At 51.6% G+C, this 21,661-nt stretch overlaps 1 long non-coding RNA gene across 1 annotated transcript; it reads left to right on the forward strand.

Moving 5' to 3' along the window:
* Positions 1-6,015: 6,015 nt before the first annotated feature.
* On the forward strand, positions 6,016-21,661 carry LOC109452410 (uncharacterized). The gene is made up of 5 exons (XR_002138134.3): positions 6,016-7,038; positions 8,880-9,099; positions 11,060-11,398; positions 13,327-13,433; positions 13,968-21,661. It is a non-coding gene; the product is annotated as an uncharacterized LOC109452410 (long non-coding RNA).

Here is a 21,661-nt window from a genome sequence, read left to right on the forward strand (position 1 = left end):
TTGATCCCCACAGGGTTTACCTCAGACTGGACCCTGTGAACCATGCCTTTATAAGTGTTACATCCTCGAGAAACCATGAAGGATGGTTCCTGCCTCTTTTGCAGGCTTCCTGAACCGGCAGGAGTTGAGAGATCTCTTTGCCTCCTGGCATGTACAGTCCTTCATATTTTATACCCAGGTAAGCTCTTCACTCAATAAACTTCCACTGAGCCCCCAGGTGTAAAGGTCCTTTACTTTCTTACGCTCTTCAGGTCCATCATATTCCCTTTGATGAACTCCACAGTGGTCCCTGATGTGGAGAGCCATAATTTGTTTTTTTTTCCAGCCCTGCCTTCATTCCCTTTCTTCAGAACACGGCACCTTGATTTTCCTCAGGGAACCCACCCACCCCACTCCAGCCCTGCCCTCTGGGGGTCGGGGTGCTGATCTCATTCTCTTGGCTGAGAGCTGTGCACATGGTCTGGCCAATCCGTGCTTTCCACCTAGTGATCTCACCCCACCCTAACCCATTGTCCACCCAGCGGCTGGAGGCATTTTCTTCAAACATAAACCAGATTGTATCAGTTCTCTAGTTAAAATCCTTCAAAAATTCTCCGGTCAGGCCCAAAGCTCCTTAGTGGAGCACGCAAGGCCTTGCCACACCAAAGTTTCAGCTTGAATGTCTCTCCGAAATGCTTTTCATGACCACGCTAGGCAGACCTTGGTCTATTTCAGCACCCTGTTTATGTTCCCAGCATTTGTCACCTTGTGTCGGTTACTTTCTCGCTCACCCTATGAGAAGGTGAGTGGGGGCAGGACAGGTCTATCCTATTCACTTTTTATCCCCAGCACCTGGCACATGGTAGGTGTTCAGTCAATCTTTGAAGATGGCTGTGGACAATGGCCGGGGGTGGGGCAGAGGCCAAGCAGAGAGCGGTGCCAGGGTGCCACATGGTCCAGGGCAAAGATGGAGGGGGTCTGCCTCAGGGGGCGCAGGACCAATAGACACAAGTGGACAGAGCAAGAATGTGTTTGGGGGGACAGAGACAACAATGTGCTGAGGGGTTGGATTGGGTGGGAGGGAGAGAGAAATCAAGGATGACCCCAAACTTTCCAACTGGAGCCACTGCATGGGTGGTGGCGCCAGTAGACTTGGAACAAGGGGGCAAGTTTTATGGGAACGTCTACACTTCACGTTTGGGATATATTCATATTGAGACGTCTGTGGAACACTCTAGAGGACAGGCAGTGGACAGATGAATCTGGAGCTGGGGGGAACAACCTAGAAGTGAGGTATAAATATGAGGCTCAACAGCATATAGGAGGTATTTAAAATCACGAGATTATATGAGCTCAGTTGAGGAGACAGTGTAAGTGGAGAGAAGCAGGGAGCTCAGGACCACACCTGAGGATTCTCAAGGTCTGAGCTCAGTTAGGGGGAGAGCAGCCATCGGAGAAGCAGTTCTGTGTGGTGTCCTGACCAAGAAGAGTTTCTCCAGGAGGGAGAGTCAGCTGTGAAGATGCTGCTGGGAGATGAGGTCTGATGAGTACAGAGAAGTGGCCATTGGATAGCGACGTGGAGGACTCTGGGAGATTGACAGGAGCAATTCCAATGAAATGGTGGACACCGGTGTCTGATTAAAGTGATTTAAATGAGGCGGGGAGGGTCTCCTTTAGAACCGCCCACAGGAAACAATGCTGTGGGTACCTTGCTTTTGAACTTCTAGTCTCCTGAGCTGTGAGAGAATAAATTTCTACTGCTTTCATGACATAGTCCTACGATAAATAAAGTAAAAGGGGTCAGAACGGAAAGGAAATATTGAGTCCACAGTCACTGAGAGAAGGCATCATGGCATTGGACTGGCTGGCAAAGTCACCCAAGATGATGGCAAAGCTTGGGCCAAACAGGAAGACGGTAGGTCTCGAGCTCTCCGCAAATGAACAGGGAAGGGTTGGGAAGTGGGTCCATGAAACGGTGTCAGGGAGGTGGAGGAGCAATGGCTGGGCGAGCTGAACACCAGGGACCTCAGAGCAGTGGCTGTTTTGCAAGAAGGTGGGAAATCTTGAAGAGGCTCAAGTGATCAAGGAAGACGCCGCCCCATGGACTAACCCTGGGATCTGTGAGTGTTGAAAATTCAAACCACCCCCATTTGAGGGACCTCAGGGAGGAGGCCTCCCCAGGGCGCAGAGGTAATGGAAGGCAGGGAGAGTTGCCAGAGCTGTGGGGCATTTGGTGGTATCTTTGCTGTGTCGGCTGAGCCGAGGCACACAGAGGGAGGGTCTGGAAGAAATGGAGTGGGAGGAGAGGAAGTAGAAAGAATTAGTGGAATGGCCACACGGTGGAGGCTAGGCGGCAAGGCAGGGGCATTTGAAAGAAACAGGGAGAATGCACATGGCGAATTTAGGCTGAACAGGCCCTTTGAGGAAGGAGGGCCCAGGTTTGGCAGACAGAGACGCGCCTTCCTGAGCCAGGTGCTGGTAGAACCAGAAATTCTAGCCCCGAGGGTCCTTCCAGCCCGTCCTGCCCTCAGCAGCCATTGCCGGTGGGTTCTCCTTAGCTCTCAGAACCAGGCCTCGCCTCCCCCACCTCTGTTTTCTCTCCTTCATGGAGACATCCTCGACTATGGCTTTAGGAACTGGCCCTATGCAGGTGACCCAGAATTCCTTTCTCACCTGGGCCACTCTCTGAGCACTGTACCCTGCAGCCTCCATCTCCTGGACAGCTCCTCCAGGCCACCATCCAGGAGCTGCAAACTAACCCCGGACCTCGGGGTACCCCAGTGCCCTCCCCGTCAATCACTCAGTCCATCAATCAATCCAACAACAAACCCCTGTCGTCCCCATCTCGTCCTCTATTCAGTTGTGAAGTCCTGAATCTCAGGAGTGATGTTGGACCCTCTCTACCCTCACCCCCAGATATAATCCATGAACCAAGCGCCATTGACTTTACCTCCTAACTATATCTGGAATGTGTCCTCTTGTCCCCACAAGCACCCTGGTGGTGGGGGGGGGTCGCCCTCTCCCCTCAGGAGGCTGCAGCAGCCCCTCTCTGGCCTCTCTGCTCCCATGTCCCTTCAAATCCTCCTCCTCAGAGGCCAAGTCCTCCTGTCACTGGGATTCTGATCTGTCACCCCATCCTGGATCCCTCCAACAGCCTCAATAATATCTGCCAGCATTCATAGGGCGCTCCCAGGGGCCTTCTCTGTTCCAGGCATGTTACTGTGCAGACTCACGTATTCTTCACAGGAGCCCTATGAGGGCAGCTTGGTTAATCTGTTACCATCCCAACTACCTGCGTGAGGACACAGGCACAGAGAGCTTAAGCAATTTGCCCAAGGTCACCCAGCTGGCAAAATGCAGACAGAATTCAAACCCAGGCAGCCTGGGGCCAGAGTCCATGTCCTTAACTATGACAGCTTCCTGATGGACCTGGGAGATAAGAAAGCTTCCCGAGGAGGCTCAGAAGGCCCTGAGAGATTCAGCCTGCCGCCTCCCCAGCCTTTCTCTCACCGCTGCCCCCCTCCCACCTTCCCCACTCAGCTGGGCTCCAGCCTGCACGCTCAGCAGGCTCCCTCCCCACTCAGGGCTTTGCACATTCTGTTTCCTCTGCCTAAAATTCCCCGACTGATGCCCACCCACTTCTAGTTAGCTCTGAATCAAGCCTGTCACCTCAAGAACCTTGGCTGACTTGGCCTCGGGCCAGTCCCTCAGGCATACACTGGCATGCACCCTGAATTTTTCCTCCCCGCCTTTCTAATACAGGCTGTATTTATACATCTGAATAGGTATGTGAATAACTTCTGTCCTCCCAGAGCAGCCATCGCGTCTGTCTTGGTCCCAGTGTGTCCCTGGTGCCTATCCCCGTGGCGAGCACTCAGTGGGCAGTGCAAAAATGTTGGTGAAATGGATGGATGGGTGAATCAAGGAATTAATAAATACCTGGCAGAGGAGGACTGTCCGATTCTGGAGCCAGGCTCCGTGCCTTCCTCGCCTCTGCACGCTGACCACCAGAGGGCGCCGTAATCTGAGAAATTGCCTGGTGGACTCAAGGATTTGCCAACGGCAGGGGGCGGAGCCCATCGTCTGGGGTCTCCTCCTTCAGGGGTGGGCGCAGTGACCTCCCTGAGAAGCTCTGCGGCCCCCTAAAGACGGAGACTTGCTTAGACTCCCTCCCCTGCCATTCGTTTCCCAGCTGTTCCAGCGGAGGACACTCAGCCTGTGTCCCCATCTGTTAAGTGGGGTTGTTGAACCAGTAGCGCCTCCCCCACGGAGTTCCCACAGAACTCAGGGTGATGGCAAAAATCCTCCCTGCCCTGTGGAAACCTGAGCCCAGGAGCCTCAAGGGAGAACTAGGTGTATTTACTCAAAAACATTCGTGGAAGGAACCAGCCTAAAAAAGGACTTCTGAGCGGGAAAGAAAAGCAAATCCTGGTCCCTTCCCCTCACGTGCCCTTCAAACCTTACAACAGCCCTGAGAGGTAGGCATCATTGTCTCCATATTTGATAAATGAGAAAACTGAGGCACAGCGGTACCTGCTGGCTGGCCTCCCCTGCATCTGGCCTCCCCCACACAAAGTGTGGCCCCCGGCAACAGCATGGCCTGGGCATTTGGTAGAAAATCATGGTCTCCCCACCACGGGCATGTAACCCCCCTACAACCATCCTTCTTTCCAACCCGTCTTAGAGATACACTGGTGATTGCTAGTGAGTGTGCCGGCCCAATGAGATACTGCATGACACCAAATGAGATTCTGAAACTAACCTCAAGAGTCCTACATTAAGGTTCACCTTGAATGACGCAGAAATGACTGTTTTGTACCATCAGCGGTGCCGTCGGGAATAATACCCTTCCATCAGCCCGGGTCCCCTCACATCGCTATGAGAAAGGCTGGATGTGTGGAGAGCATCAAGGTTGGGAGAAAGAAGCTATGCCGAAAATTTTAGAAAAGACTCAGAAATGAATCCTTAATCAAGTTGGTGGTCAGTTATTGCTAAAGGTATACACAGTATTACAAACTTAAAGGGCCTTGTTTAAGAATTTGGAGAATTTGTGCTTTTAGTTGAAGGAACTATAGAGACATAAGATGGCTTCACCAAAAAAAAAAGGAAAAGAAAAGTGAAGAAGAAATGCGTGCTCTAGGGCCCCACCCAGACCTGCAAATCAGAGATTGGGGGTGAGCCTGGCCATCTGTTTTTAAAAGCCCCCCAGGGCATTCTGCAGCACAATCAAGTGTGACGACCCCAGTCTGCACCAGCCCTTCCCAGATGTGGGAAACACACCTGCCGGTGGGAATGTGAGGACAGTGAGGAGGGAAGCATGGAGTGGCCACTGTGGACCCGTGAAGAAGAGGAGTGAGACGTCAGGGCTGCTCCAGGGGAGAGGTGGCCCCTGGCTGACATGAACCCTGGGAGGGCAAGGCCCCCAGCTGGAAAAACTCCACAGGATGGAAGTTTCTGTGACAACTGGGACCCTTCGGACAGCTCTGAGGCTGCAGAGGACTGGAGAGCAGAGGTAGACTTACGGGGGAGATCACTAACAATGCATGTTCCCAGGCCCCTCCCCTGCTTCTCCCAGGTGGGGCCTAGGGAGCTGCCATCTGAACAAGCCCCTGGCCCTTCCTCCACACCATAATACTTGGGAACCTCAGGCAGGGAAGGCTTTGCACCAGCCAGACCCAACGCGACTGTGGTTCTCCTCCTCCTTGGTTCTGTGACCTGGTGTAAATTCTGTCCCCTGTTTGACCCTTGGATTCCTCTTGTATAAAAAGTGGTCACAATGAAAAAATGAGAGTGGTTTCCAGAATGAGAAGTGGCTCAGTACATTTAAAGCAAGAAAGCCGGCTGGGAGGTGGAGGCGTAGAATGCTTCCCTCAGGGCACGGAATTTTGTCCCCAGAGTAAAGGGGAATCATGGGAGGGGTTAGCCCTGGAGAGACACGATCAGATTTTCGTTTTCCAACACTGCAGTGATGAGAAGGGGCTGAGATGGGGAGGAGGCCTGTGCCCGGTGGGTCCAAACCCCTGCCCACTCCAGACAGCTGTGGGACTTTGGGCAACTGATTTAACCTGCCAGTGCCTCCATTTCCTCATCTGTTAAAGGAAGATAAGAGGGTTGTTTATAAGAATTAAATGAGAGAAGTCATGTAAAGTGCACGGCTGGAGTAAGTGCTCAACCCAAAATAGCCATTCTTGTTAATCGGCGAGATTAATCTTAATGAATGACTGCAACAGTTTGTGAAGACCAAAAGGGATGACGTCCCTGAAGGCCCTTTGTACGTGTCTTAGGAACAGTGTGACCCCGCAAGCGTATTATAACAGGACCCCTGGCCCTCCCTGGATGCCCGGAGCCAGGTAGGCGCCGGCTGGGCACTGACAGCCCAGACTGGACTCCCACCCCCTCCTCCTCGATGCCCTGGCCCAGACCCACCCACATGACCCCGCTTCCTGTTTGTGATGCCAACTCCAGAGGGAGGAAATCAGTGCCCCCGCCCTGGAGCTTGAGGGCAGGAATGTGGATGTGTTGACGTCAAAGTGTGTCCTAGTTCAGGGAAGTTGGGATGGGAAGGGCTTCCTGCCGCACTGCATTTGATCCCAGGCCTGAGCGAGGCAGCGGAAGCCAGTCCTGAGGGAGTCTAGCTCCCAGAACTTTCTGTGGTAGACACTGCTGAGGACAAGTCAGGGTCCTACCCCAACTCAGCTGTGTGACCCTGGGCAAATCACCTCCCCTCCCAAGCCTCAGCTCCCTCATGTGCAGAGCGGGGATAGATGTGCATACCAGCATCATTCACTGACAAGACGCAGATTCTGGGGCCCAGGCTGCCCTTTGCGGACACCCCTGGCTGGTGGGACGGGGAGGGAGAGGAGGCACCAAAGCCAGCAGACGGGGGTGTGAAGCATTTCTGGAGGTGGCTACAAGGAGGTTTCCCAGCATTAGGCCTGTGACTCAGGCTGAAGCTTGCACCCTGGCACTTCCTGGCCCAGTGACTCAGTTTCCCCAATTCTGCAGAGCCATCAAACCACACCTGCTCGTTGGCCTTGAAGAGGATTTGAGGCATGGCTGGTATGTGTCCGTGGGGGGTCTTTGATACCATTCATCAGGCACTTACCACGCATTCAGGGCCTTACCTGTGTGTTTTCATTGGAGTTCCAGTTGAGCCCGAAATGGTAGGGGCTGTGATTAGTCCCATTTTACAGGAGGGTAAATTGAGGCTCGGGAAGCTGAAGGAACTTGCCCAAGGTCACAGAGCTAGAAAGTGGCAGAGCCAGGCAGAGAGCCAGAGCTGACCTTTCTGACATCAGCAACATGCTCCCCATTGGAGAGCCCTCCTAACGTGGCAGACAGCGCTCTGGACCGCAGCAGGGCCATCACTTCAGAGCGCATGCCCAGGAATCTCTCCAGCCCACTCTGCCAGCCCGACTTTGGCCCCTGGGACTTGAGGAGCTAACACAGACCATTGAAACCTGTGTGCAGATCTGCCTTCCCTTCCCTGTTGATCACCTGTGCCCCCAGAGCGCCGGGCTGGAGTCAGACTCTCCTCTGCCCCACGCTCCCTGGAAAGCCATGATCTAGGCTCTCCGCTCCTGCACACCTCGGTTTCCCCAGCTGTGATGTTGGGTGAGGGCTTGTATGTCTATGGGGGCTGGAAGGATGTCCTGAGGACGGCTCAGAGCAAGGCCTTGGCACAGCCTGGATACCCCGAAGGTGACTAACTGTCAGGGAAACTTCCTGGGAAGGGCACCAGGAGTAGTTTCCGGAGCCTTCTGTGGCCCTCCACTCTGTTCGACGCCCGTTTCCTGCCCACCTTCACATTCCCTCTCTAGGACACTGCTCAGCCCCTCTTTGGGGCCGGAGAGACCTAGGTTAGACTCTAGACTGGGCCGCTCACTAGCTGTGTGACCTTGACCATTCTCTCTGAGTCTCATCTCTCTGTATAAATACATAAGGATAGTGCCAGCCACATTTCAAGGTTGTTAAAGATGAAGACATCGTGTCTTGAAAGTACCTGGTAGGAAGTCTGATGTAGAATAATCATCTCATAAATCATGGCCATTGTTATTGCTGTTGTTGGCATTTATTTATAAATGTCCAGATGACAGAGGGGATCCCTGGGTGACTATAGGGCCCTTTCCCCGGTGCCCAGTAGGTGGTGGCAGAGGTCCCTATTAACGCCTAAGTGAGCACTCCTGCAATGAATGAAACCTTCACAGCGGCCGCTGGGAAACCAGATTTAGAAGTTGAGGTGTCCCTGAGTTTCCAGGCCTGTTAATCCCTCCTGAGCACTCCACCAACATGTGTGGGCCCAGGGGCAGTGTGAATGGGGGAAGGGCAGTAACTGCTGGCCAATGGACACCTAGGGAAGGAGAGTACTGACCACTGCAAAAGACAGCTTGGTGTCAATCCCTTTGGGTGTATACCCAGAAGTGGAGTTGCTGGGTCATGTGGTAGTTCTATTTTTAATTTCTTGAGGAACCTCCATACTGTTTTCCATAGTGGCTGCACCATTTTGCATTCACACCATCAGAGTGCAAGGGTTGCAATTTCTCCATGTCCTTCTCAACACTTGTGGTCTTTGTTTTTTGACACTAGCCTAACAGATGTAAGGTTCTGATTGCATCTCCCTGATAATTAGTGACGTTGAGCATTTTCCATGTACCTGTTGACCCTTTGTATGTCTTCTTTGGAGAAATGCCCATGAAATGTCAAGTCTTTGGTCCATTTTTAAATCGGGTTATTAGTTTTCTTGCTATTAAGTTGTAGGAGTTTCTTATATATTGTGGATGTATAGCTCTTATCAGATATATGGTTTGCAAATATTTTCTCCCATCCTGTGGGTTGCCTTTGCACTCTGTTAAATGATTCCTTTGCTGTGCATAAACTTTGAAGTTTGATGTTCACTGCAGCATTATTCACAAAAGCCAAGACGTGGAAGCAACATAAATGTCAACTGATGGATGAATGGATAAAGAAAATGTGATATATACACACAATGGAGTGTTATTTGGCCACAAAAAAAGAAGGAAATCTTGTAATATGTAACAACATGGATGAATGTTGAGGACACTGCTAAGTGAAATAAGCCAGACACAAAGAACGAATACTGCATGATTCCACTTTTATGAGGTACCTACAAGAGTCAAACTCATAAAAGCAGAGAGTAGCATGGTGGGTGCCAGGGGCCTGGGGGCCGTGGGAGGGGGGAGGAGACGTTGCTATCGCTGAGTATGAAGTTTCAGTTTAGCAAGATGAGTAAGTTCTGGAGATCTGCTCTACAGCACGGTGCATATGTTAACAGCGCTGTGTTGTACGTCTGATAGCTTGTTGAGAGGGTAGATCTCATATTAAGTGTTCTTACCACCATCAAATTAAATTTTAAAAAGAAAGAAAGCTCAAGTGAAAGCAGCCATGGGAATCTGAAAAATGGTTGTGGGGAGAAGCAGAGGAGGGGGCGGCTAGTCCCTCCTCCTCGCCACCTCCACGGGCCTCCACTGCCCTCCCTCTCCTCTCCTTTATCTCTTCTTCTTCCTCCCTCTTTCCCTTCCTTCCTCCCTTCCTCCCTCCCTTCCTACCTTCCTTCCTTCCTTCCTTCCTTCCTTCCTTCCTTCCTTCCTTCCTTCTGTATGCACTGTGTACCTACTATGTGCCAGGTTCTATATCATGAGCTGGGAACACAGCAGAGAGCAAGACAAGGGCTGTGCCCTCTGGAACCTCCAAACTAATGGGGACAGATGATGAACAGATACATAGAAGAAATAAGAAAGATCCTTCCAGATCCTGGCAAGTGTCAGGAAAAAATAAAACTAAGTGGTAAGAATGCCCAAGGAGAAGGGGTGAGGAAGGCAGTGGGGAGTTGACCAGGGGGAAGGGTGCGCAGGCAGAGGGAGCAGCTTGAGCAAAGGCCCCGAGGCGTGCAGCTGTGACATGCCAGTGGTGGCCAGCCTGGGCAGGGGGTCTGCAAGGCGCAGACTAAAAGGTCATCTGACTGCTGCAGCAACCATGACAGCCACTAACACGGGCTGAGCACCAACTAGGTGCTGGGCACTGTTATTCCCCATTTCACAGTTGACGAAACTGTAGGAGAAGCCACAGCCAAAGCAGGGTCTTCAGGGCTCCTGGAAATCTCCAGGAACTGATGAGGAGAAGCAAGAGAGAATGGATCGCAAAATTAACATTTATCTAGCATCTCCTAGGTGCCGTGCACCCTGCTGGGTTATTTGATGTTATTTTTAAATGCTTGTCATCATCATTCAAGAGAACCATGCCAGTATGAGATAATGAAACTGAGGGCCCAAGAGGGGAGGTGATTTGCCCAAGGTCACAGTCAGGGAGTGACAGGTCTTCCCCATCTGCCCTTCTGGGTTCCCTATGCCCAGAAGCCTCAGAGCTATCTGAGAGCTGGCCTTCCTCAGGCCCTTCCAACTCTCTGGCTGCAGCAACTCAGGACCCCTTGAGGCCAACATGTGACCTACAGCATCTCCTGGGAAGGGCAGGGGCCGGTGAACCACCTGGAGGTGGGAGCAGAGCAGGGAAGCACATGGAAGCTCTGGCTCAGCCAGGCGCTATGGGAGTTTGAAAAACTGGGGCAAACACCCCCCCCCCCCATGCACAGCCACGGCCCTATACCATGCAGCAAGGACTCTCACTTGTGGTGGCATGGCTGAGCTTCACTGTCCTTGAAGCAGGTGGGATTCTGCCCATGGCTCAGATGAAGAAACTGAGGCTTCCGGGGGGAAGTAACTTGTGCAAGATCACCCAGCCAGAGAATGGCAGAGCTGGGTTAGGGGACCGGTGGGGTGACCCAGACTTTGCTTAGTGTGCCAGGCGGGGCCTCTTTCTCGGGAGACAGGCTCGTAGATGGCTCAGGAAGGAGTAGAGGCTTGGGGTATAGGAACTGTGGGGCCAGGCTTGACAAGAGTCTCCAGGTTCCCCCCCAGTTGGCCCAGCACCCGGATGACCATGCCCGAATGCAATGTGCCCACATCATGCTGTCCTCCAGAATCTTTCAGGGGCTCCCCAATGGTACAGGATCAAGGTCCAGACCTTAACTTGGCTTTCTGGTTCCTTCCTCTGCTGACCCCTGCAGACTGCGTTGGCCCGTGCCTCGACTCCTGAGCCCTGCATCCTGCACTCCACCACCCTGATGTCATGACACCACAGAGAAGGGATGAAGAAAGAATTCCAGCAACTTCTAACACAGCCATAGATTATGTTGCCCTCGATTTTAAAGGCAGTGGAACTGGAAAGAAAGCCTGAACTTGACTTGATAGGCTTCCTGTCACTCACCAGGTCTGAAACTGTTCTGTGGTTATCGCAGCACTGAGCACAGAGGCTGTGGACGGGAGTCGGGGTTTCAGCAAGGGACATGCGCACATGGAAGGGCGACCGTGAGGAAGAAGCCTGCTGCGTTGGACTCGAATTTGAGGTAAAAGTGAGCTCATGCTCTAAGTAGAGGTAAACGTTGGGTTCTAGCTCTGTCTGCTGAAAGGGCCTGCGATCGATGACATCCCAGGAGCAATGAGCCCACCTAGCACCCAGATCTTGGTTTCTAAATATCATTCCCCAATAAAAGGAACCAGGGCAATGGGGAGACTTGGATGATTCAAGGTTGAAACAGGAAAAATGCAAGATGAGCCTGGAACATCAAGTTTTGGCAGAAAATATGGAAATGACCAAAGAATGGGGGAGGGGGCGAGAGAGAGAGACAGAGAGAGAGAGAGAGAGAGAGAGAGAGAGAGAGAGAGAGAGAGAGAGAGAGAGAGAGAGAGAGAAAGGAAGTGGTGGCTCTGAGTAGGAGGGCAGAGCTGGAGAGAGAAAGATGTCATTGGGTTCTAGATATAGCTGAAGGTGGGGAGAGTGGCTTTCCTGAGAGTCAGACAGGGGGATAAGAGAAAGAGCAGAGTCAAGGAATTTTCCAAGATTTGGATCCGAGCCCCTAGAAGGATGGAGGTGTCAAGTTCTTCACAAACAGGAAACTGAGGCACGCAAAGCCCAGTCAGCTGCCTGAGATCACACAGCTGGTCCTGGGCCGAGCTGGAATCTGAGCCCAGGCCTCTGGTTTTGGAATCTTTGAGCACCCCAATCTGGTGTGGTGCTCAGAAAAATGTTAAACTTTGACAGAAGAGTTTTTGAGGGAGGGAGGATGGAGAGAGAGAGAGAGCGAGCGAGTGCATCTGTGTTGGGAATGCGACAGCGTCGCTGGTTGGAGTGGAAAGTGTAGCTTTGGAGCACACAGACCGGGACGCCAGGAAGGCTGGTGTTCTGAGGCCCAGCTGCCCCTGTAGTTTCATTTGGATGACATTGGCCACGCCAGCCTGTGTGAGCCAGCCTGTTTCCTGCATTGTCGCGGGGATGGGGACGGCACCTACAGGTGCCTGGCACAGGCACGCCCTTCTCCTCCTCCCGCTCAGGGTGCCGTCACCATGGAAAGGAACCAACAGGCCTCCGCAGTATTTGGGCAACTCAGGCTGGAAGGGCTCCTCCTCATGCTGGGGACGTGCCCAGGCCTAGGCCCATTGGGGTGTGGGCTGCAGGTGGGGCGTGGGGAATTCTGGGGCTGACACCCCAGAGGAGAGCAAAGCCAGAAACAGGGCTGCTCCTGAGTACCCATGGGATGGGTGACCAGCCTCCATCTCAGGCCTTCCTCCTTCAACCATGCCCAAGAGCAACTGCTAATCTCAATGTACAGATGGGGAAGCTGAGGCTCGGAGAGGCAAGGTCACTTGGCCAAAGTGAAACGACCAAGAAGTGATAGAAGCGGTTTAGATCCTGAAGCCTATGTTCTTTCCCTGTGTCACAGGCCTGTGACTGACCCCTGCGTGAGGGCAGTTCATCCCTGAAAACCAAAAGGTTTTTATCAATTTTGTCCCAAAACTCATCTGGCAAGTCCCAACCCTGCCACTTAGCTGTGAGGCCCCAGGCACGCGATTTCATTGTCCTAAGCTTCAGTGTTCCATAAAATATTCTGTAAAATGGGAGAGTGGCCATGCCATGCTCATCGGCAGGCATGAGGCCTGAGTGACTGTGTGTGGAGCCCAGCCGTCTGTTTACCAAGTTCTCAGAGGATTCTGGTGCCTGCTCACGTTTGGGCACCAGTCTTGTAGTGACACCGACTGTGTCACTTTCCTGCTCTAGACCCTCTGATGGCTCCCCATCACCTTCTGGAAAAATCCAAGAGCCATAGCATAACCTGAACTGATAAGAAACTATTTATTGATAGTCTTTGTTATTTGCACTCACGTTGCATATTCGTATGTTTCGATGCAGAAACATCAGTGTGCTTGCTTACAGAAGACCCCTCCCTTGTGTATGTTGTGTAATATATGGTGTATTTCCCTTTTTAAAATCTTTCAGATTTTCAGAATTCTGAAACCTCCAGCCCCAAGAGTTTGGGATAAGGAATTGTGGACCCTTGATACTCAAAGACATCTTCCAGGCACCAGGCTGAGCACTTTGCACAGGTATTTAATCCTCACGGTAACCTAAGCAGACACTATTATTGTACCCATTTGATAGATGAAGACACTGAGGCTCCAAACAGCGGAGCAACTTGCCCAGTTCACTAGAGTGAGGTCCAGAATCTGAACCTCAGCCTGCCACTGGGGGCCACACGCATAGTCAACATGTGCCATTGTTTTCTCCTGCCCACTTTGCAGTCCGCCAGCAGCTGGGGTCAGGCACACAGGACTGAGGCACAAGTCGCAGCACTACCCTCCAGTAGCCTGTCACCTGACTTGGGAAACAGGCCAGGCACCTCATGTCAGTCAGGGCCTTCAAGGGAGGGCTTTGAACACGTACAAGCCCTTGGACTTTATCCAGAAAGCCATGGGTGCCAGGGAAAGGTCTAGAGCAGGAAAGTGACATGGTCAGCTTGATGCCAAGAGAGTGGTGATCACACGTGAGTGGGCATCCCCGAGGCCTTGTTAAACACAGACTCCTGAGCCCCACCCCAGAGTTCCCGATTCAGTAGGTCTGGGAATTTTCATTTCTAACAGGTTCCATGGTGACGCTGCGGCTGGTGGTGCGAGGACCCGACTTTGAGACCTGCTGCTTTAGAACAACAGCGGTGTGGAGGGTCACAGGAGCACCCCAGTATTTACAGGGGTGGGGCTGCTGTGTATGGGGTACCAGGAACATGCCACCTGGGTCACTTAATCCTCACAGCTCACAGATGACGAATCACTGAGACTCAGGGAGGAGAAACTACTTGCACGTGGCAGGGAATCCATCCTGGGGACTTGGGGCTCCAGAGGGACCCACACTGCCCCGCCTCTGAGGTGGGGCCTCAGATGGGCCCTTGGAGGACAGAACTGGGTGCTCTGTCCTTAGTAACCTGCTCTGAACAGTCACTAAGTCAGGTGAGCAGACGGGGGGTTGCTGTGTTTCCAGGCCCTGGACCCTTATTTGCTCTACCTGTGGGCCCCCTGCTGCAGTGTGTCTGCCCTAACCCCCGCCATGCAGCAGGGCAGCCAGGTACTAGTAGGTCAGGTTCTACCAGGCTGCAGCAGAGAGACAGAAACGGGTCATTGGGCCAGCCTACAGCCCCCATCCCTGGAGAACCCCTGCCCCTGCCTCGAATTCCCCAAATGGCTGCATCAGGGAAATGAAGGCGACTGCCCTCACAGTCCCTGTTTGCCGGTCGGTTCTTGACGTCAGCACCCCTCGGAGGGGCCCAGCCTGGAGATGGCCCTTCTCCCTGTTCCCCCAGGAAGGGACAGCACTGGGGGAACCAGTGACTGTCCTGTCTCTGCTCTCAAGAAGGCTCATTGTCCTGGTCCCTTTCCTGGCTGAGTCACCTTGAGCCCCGGTCTGGCCTTCTCTTTCCTCGTTTGTAGATTGCCTGCCTCACAGGCTGTAGGAAGTGGTGGTGGTGGGGGGGGTGCAAAAATATCAGGAAATCCACTGCTCCCTGAGCACCTACTATGTGCCAGGCCTATTGTCAGGTATCTGCTAGGCACCCTCTCATTAGCATGACAGATGCAGCGAGGTTTGACATGGGCCGTGCTCCCCTTCCAGGGCCCTCTCTCCAGCTCCGCTGATCTACCTGTCTCCCCAAACGGGCCTGGGACACCCCACCCCACCACCACCTCCCATGGCTGTGCTCACACAGGTCTTGTACATCTGTCTTTTTTTTGGAGAGAAAGTGAAAGATTGGAAGCAAATAAGGCAAATCGTTAAGGGTTAATGGGAGTGAGGGGTGCTTATCCGCAATAGGATTTTCTGAACTTTTCCATATGTTTGAGACATTGTGTGATATAATCACGCTGGCCCGGCGAGTGTGTAGCTGGCCTTGAAGGAGGAAGGTGGGACTGAGGAATTGGGTCAGGAGTGGGCCACGCTCCTGCCATCCAGATGTGATGGTGGAGAAGACTGGAGGCCGTGACTCCCTGAGAAATGCTGGGATCTTCTGAATGTTTCTGAAACTCTGAAGTCCCCCATCCCCTGGTCAGCTCTTGGCAAGGGTGTGGACCTGGTGAGCCCGTCATCCAACAGAGTGAGCCGGGAGCCCAAGGCCAAGCCTAGGTATACCCTTCAGGGTTCCCTTCTCAGGCTCCCTGCAGGGCACGCATGGGGTAATGGTGGGAATTTAAGCCATCCCTGGGAGCCCCTGTGGTTCCACGGCCAGCGTAAGCCCCAGTCCACCGTCCTGGTGGCCAGTGGGGTGGCCTTGGGGCCCTGCAAGCCCGCCAGGCTCCAAGTCCCCAAGCCCCGGGCATGGTGGAAAGCACCGCGGCTGCAGCAGTGGGTTGGCTATGGCATGTTGTTCTGTTGCTAAGTTCTGCGCTGATCAATCTGGGCCCCATGGGTTTTTTCCCCCAGTTTCATGTTCTGACGGGAACTGTGCGAGTCTGGAGCGAGTTAATCGCAGCCACAGCATTCCAGAGCATGTGACGCTGCGAGTTCCTCCTTGGCCCAGATCCTGAGTCCACACCCTCCCCAGCTGCCTAGCAGGATGGTCAGGAGAGCAGCTCAGACCGAGGCTGGGTGATGGGCTATCGGGCTTGACCGGCCCTCACTGTCCGTTCAAGAAGTCAACTTGCCTTCTGGTGAGAAGGATGAGGTTGTCGGGTCGTGACTGAATCCTGCTTGTTGGTTTCACAGTTCCACGTTCTGGTATTTAAAGCTCCAAACATTTGGTTCCAAAAATCATTCCCAGCCCCAGGTACCACAGTGCTCTGCACCGTGTCTCTGAGCCAGGCCTGCCGTTCTCCCAGGTCGCCTGGTGCCTGCGTTCCCCTCTCCCTCCCTCCTATCTCCACCCAGCGGATCTGACCCTTAGTTCCTTCCTTCCTTTCCTCTTTTCTTCAGGCAATAATCATGCTCTCCTAGCCCTTACACTTTAGAGTAGGGGTGTTCAAACTTTTTTCAACGTTTTTCACCAAGCGCCGTATGCGGTAAAATACACAAACAGCCAGGGCACTCACTCGAGGTGAAGTACGTATTGCCTCACCTGGTTTATATACGTAAACTAAATATATTTTTGGAATTTGCTGCGGGCCAATTAACAATGGATTGCGGACCGCAGTTGGCCCGGGCCACAGTTTTGACACCCCTGCTTTAGAGAGACAGACAATATTGTAAAAATGTTTAATTATTTATACATTTTAAATAACGTTATAGTGTAACATAATTTCAGGTAGAAGTGAGTACTTTGACAAAAAACTAAGGCGGGAAAGGGGTGAAGAGGATTCTGTGGTGTATATGTGTGAGAGAGAGTTGGGGGGTCAGAGGAGGCTCTCAGGAGGTGATATTTGGGCAGAGACCTGGAAGGGAAGGCGGCCGCCATGGAAACATATAGAGAAGGGCATGTCAGGGGGGGAATGGCAGGAGGCCTGTGTGGTCACAGCCTGTGTGGTTGAAGGGTGCCGAGGCAGGAGGAGGGAGGTGAGAAGAGAGCTGGGCCCTGAGTGTCTAGGGGTCAGTGAGCTGTAAGGATTTGGGGTTACAAGTGTGATGCAAAGCAACTGGGACATCCAATGCGTGGAGGTGCCATTATCAGAGTTGTGTTTTGAAAGGATCTCTCCGGCTGCCTCCGGGCCCTGAGTACAAGCAGAAATGGACCGGAGCTTGGAGGCTCCCACTGTAGAGATGGGCCAGGCCTGGGGAGAGCACGGGTGGAGGCAAGAGAGGTAGCTGGTTTAAGGATACATTTTGAAAGGACTGGTGGGTGATGCAAGGTGGAAAGTGCGAGGGAGAGAGAGAGGGAGGGAGTCAACATCAGCTCCAGGGTTTGGGGCCGAGCCACTGCTGGGCGGGGGGAAGATGTGAGCAGAGCAGGTTTGTGGGGCAAAATGAAGAAGTTGGTGTGGGTTCCAGACAGCCTGGAGCCTTGTGAGCCATGGAAATAATAAACAAACCCGCTCTGTGTTGGTTCTGAGGAGCCATTGTTGGTTTTAGACAGGAGAATTCCAGAACAGTCCAGATAGTACCTCCTCTGAGGAGCTCCCAGTGCAAGTGGCCTCCCCCTTGTCATAGAGTTACTGCATCTTGGAATTTTGACTTGGTTTCCCCAAAATTGTGTGTCACTGTGAAAGCTTTTGCTTATGTGCCAGGCACTATGCAGGCCCCTGTACCAGCTCTGCTGCGTTAATTAGGGGTTATGGACTGTTTCCCACTCCCCGGCTTCCCAGAGGAGGAGATAGGCACAGAGAGGAGTGGTAACTTGCCCAAGGTCACACAGCCGAGAAGCTGGGATTCAGACCCAGACATGCTGGCTCCAGAGTCTATGTGTCAATCCCCTGCACCCACTCTCTGACGCTTTTCTCTTCCTCACCACCACCAATCCACATGCACAGGGCTCCGTGCAACTGTGCACGGAGAGACCTCCAGGAAAACCTGTGGTGGACATTTCTGCTCCAGGCTGGTTTAATCTGCAGGCCTCCTCTCTGTGTTTGTTAATCCACTAGATAAATATTTATATGTGATGGCCAGGGCTGGGGGCTGCTGGGAAGCCGCGAGAGGAGCCTGTGTTTCTGCCTGCACAGTGATGGAGGGAAGAGGGGGGCAGGTGAGGACTGGGGTGCCCGGGAATGACTTCTGCAGGACGCTCAGGGCCTGGAGAGCTGGCTCGGAGAGGGCACGAGAGCACATGGGGGAACAGAGACTATCTTAGAACCACCCCAACCTGTGTGACCGCGGGCAAGTCACCCACCTCTCCCAGCCTGTTTCCGCCTGGCTATAAAGGGGCAGTGAAACCTGTGTCCTGGAGTTATCACGAGGGTTCCGAGACTACTCAGCAGCAAACCTCGCCTGGTCGTTCTTTCTTTCTAATTCAGGGAAAAACTGGCCACCGCCACTCAGTCAGGAGACCCTGGACTTCCATTTTTCAGGCTGGGGTTAATAACACACAAATTTCCTGTACTTTACTTTACTCTGAGAAGTTTCCTTTCTCAGAGAGGCTGGAGTGTGGCAAAAGGTTGAGTAGTGGGTCTTGGCTTTCCAGCCCTCCCCCCCCCGAGCCCCCCCCTGCCATGTCACTCTGGGCTGGGTGGCAGGGGACACTGGGACACACGGATTCTCAGCTGTTACTTTGACACTGCAGATTCCAGGACCTTATTTAGAACCTTTGCTGCGGAGGGGGATCCACTCCCCCCACAGTAATTCACCTGCTGTCCCCCCACCCCAGGGTGAGCAAGGGCTCAGGTTCTGGAGCCAGGCTGGCTCCCTGACCTTGGGCACAGCCTCAGAACTCTAGTCCAGAAACCTGTCCTGCCACAGGGTCAGCTGGCTCTGCCCCAGGCTCCTCAGTTTAGTAGCCATGATGGGGTGAGCTTGTGACCCAGAGAGGAAGAAAGTGAAGGCCTTCCTCAAGGAAGGGAGGTGTGGCTGCTTCATCCTCTGAGATAACCTGTGCCTCTGCCCATACCGTGAGAATTAAAAACCACGTAAGACTGTGTGTGTCTTAAAAAGAATATACATAATATTACATACTGTCTAGAAGAAAGACTAGAAGGAAAGACAACAATAGGTTGACAGTTCCTGGCTCCAGGTGGTGTGAGACTCTGAACAATTTTTATTTATCTATTTCTTCTATAGTTTCTAAATTTTTCTCCATTGAACGTGCACTACCATTAAAATCAGGAGAAAAATTACCTTGTTCAAAAAAGGATATAGTGTATTGTTTAAAAATGAAACTCAAAGATACAGTAGAAAAATATAAAATATCTTCTTTTGGGGATGAGAAAAGTAAACCACTTAAAAGCAAAAATAACATATAAAATTACATATAACCCAGATGAGAACAGGATATACGTAAGATATGTGACTAAAATAATATGTGAGATATGTGTGTGTATTTTTATATTCTAAATGAGAAAATTACATGTGAGATAGAATAAAAATAATGTACTTTTTATCCAGTTCCCCATTACAACACATACTTAGGGCTCTCTGTAATTTACTTGTCTTTCTCTTCTGCTAGATTATGAGGTACTCAAGGGCAGAAGTAAAGTTGTATTTGTCTCTGTGTCCCTCTGAGGACCTGCCACATAGTAGGTACTCAATAAATGTTTATGAATGAACAAATGAATATCTTCTTTAAAATAAAGACACATTAAAACTCTAAGAACTTAAAGTATACCAGGAAGGGGTAAAAGAATGTGTCTGACAAGTTAATAAACCATAGAGGGTTGTATATTCTCTGACAGGAGCCCCCAGGACTGTTCCAGAGCCAGTGACCAATCAGAGTCATCTGGGTAGCTTGTGGGCCCTGTGTCTTGCCCTCCAGGCTGCAGGTCCAGGTGGACAGAGACTGTCCTTGCTCCTCTCTGAACCCAAGGCGCCCAACACAACCTGGACTGACTCAGAAATCTGGTGGAAATGTGTCAACAACAATCAGAAAAAGGCATTGACAAGATGCTCTTTATTCCACAAAAGACTAAGATAGGCCCTCGATATCAGACAAAAAGACAGGAGGGGGCGCCCCACGGATAGGTCCTTAAAAGTAGATCGGAGCCTTCCATTCCCACCACTGCTTCTGCCCTGGGGACAAGAGGAATCCCACACCATGAATTTGGGGGAAGTGCCATTGGCTCAGGGGGAAACACTAATAGTGAGAGGGAACAGAAAATAGTCTTATTTCCCTTCCATGCCTTGGTGCTGTACTTACTTGTCATTTTCCCTGCTAGCCTGTGTTCCACACATAGAGGTTGGAGCTTCGGCCATCTTTGTCCGAGAAATTCTAAATAGTTGATTAAATTCAAATGGCATTTAACTACTATGTACTATGTATGTATTGAATAAATGAATGGATCGAGACCCATTTTTATAGCATTCCCACTCCCACCGCCCAGGCATTTTCACTGGGGACACCAGAATCAGTAAGAATTTGGGCATTCATTCAGAAATAGTCACTGGGCTTCTAGTATGTTCCTGGCACAGATGTTGCTCCCACAGTCATGAAGTTCACTTGTTCTGTCATAGCCACAAATGACACTTTAAATCCACTCCACGCTACACGTTTTGACTTGGGGGATTTCTTTTTCCTTTGAGAAGAAAGTAGATTCTACTCCCAGAAAAATACCCAAAGGAAATGAAAACATATGTCCACACAAAACTTGTCCGTGTGTTCATAGCAGCATTATTCATAATACCCCCCAAATGGAAACAACCCAAATGTCCATAAGCCGATCAACGAATAAATAAAGTTTGGTATATCCACACACTCGAATATTATTCAGCTATAAAGGAACGAAACACTGATATATCCTATAACATGGATGGACCTGGGCAACATTACGCTACGTGAAAGAAGCCAAACACAGATCACATGTGATTCCATTTATGTTGTGTCCAGAAAGAGATAAATCTATAAAAACAGAAAGTAGATTCGTGGTTGTCTAGTGCTGGTGGGGAGGGGGAACGGGGAGTGGCTGCTAATGGGTGGCAGGTTTATTTTTGGGGTGATGGAAATGTGCCGAAACTAATTGTAATGATGGCTGCACAACTGACTATATTGAAAAACCACTGAATCATACATTTTAAATAGGTAAATTATATGGCATGTGAATTATATCTCAATAAAACTGTTACAAAACAAAAAAGGAAGAAAGGAGAGAATTTCCCCTTTTTAGAGCATGCAGTGTCCTGGAAATGGATTTCACAATCAAGTGGTCTGCTTTGGTTTATGAGTGGAATTTTTCTTTTTCACCAGCTTTGAGCTCATTCTTCACAGCAACTTTTCTCAAGGTTTATGCTCAGAAGTCCCTGCCCCCAAGCCCCTGCCTCGACCACTGCCTGTCCCCAGGCCAGACAACCCTCTCCGTGGCCCTTGGCCTAGCTAATTCCACACCCCCCGCCCACCCGCTGTGCCCACACTGCTCAGCTGCTGCCAACTCCCAAATGCCAGAGCTGCCACCTGGGCCCCTGGCGACGCAAGGGCCCACAGTGTTGTGATGTGTTTGGATGGGAGTGTGTTTGGTGCCAGCGTTTCTAGGCTCCAAGGGTGAGTAATCCCATCTGCATTTCTGGTTTCAGTTGCCTGGACTATTCAGCTGGGGGACCTCAAACCTCTCAGCTGTTTCTGGAGAAGCTTGCCTTCCAGTTATGGATACATGAGCTTAATTAAAACCCATTCTCCAGCCCCCTTATCCACACTCACACATGTGTGTGCCCAACAAATATGTATTGAGCACCTACTATGTGCCAGACACTATTCTGGGGATACAGCAACGACAAGACAGTTCTTGTT

This window comes from Rhinolophus sinicus, chromosome 5, assembly GCF_057876585.1.
Source record: "Rhinolophus sinicus isolate RSI-liver-muscle chromosome 5, RSI-T2T, whole genome shotgun sequence".
NCBI lineage: Eukaryota > Metazoa > Chordata > Mammalia > Chiroptera > Rhinolophidae > Rhinolophus > Rhinolophus sinicus.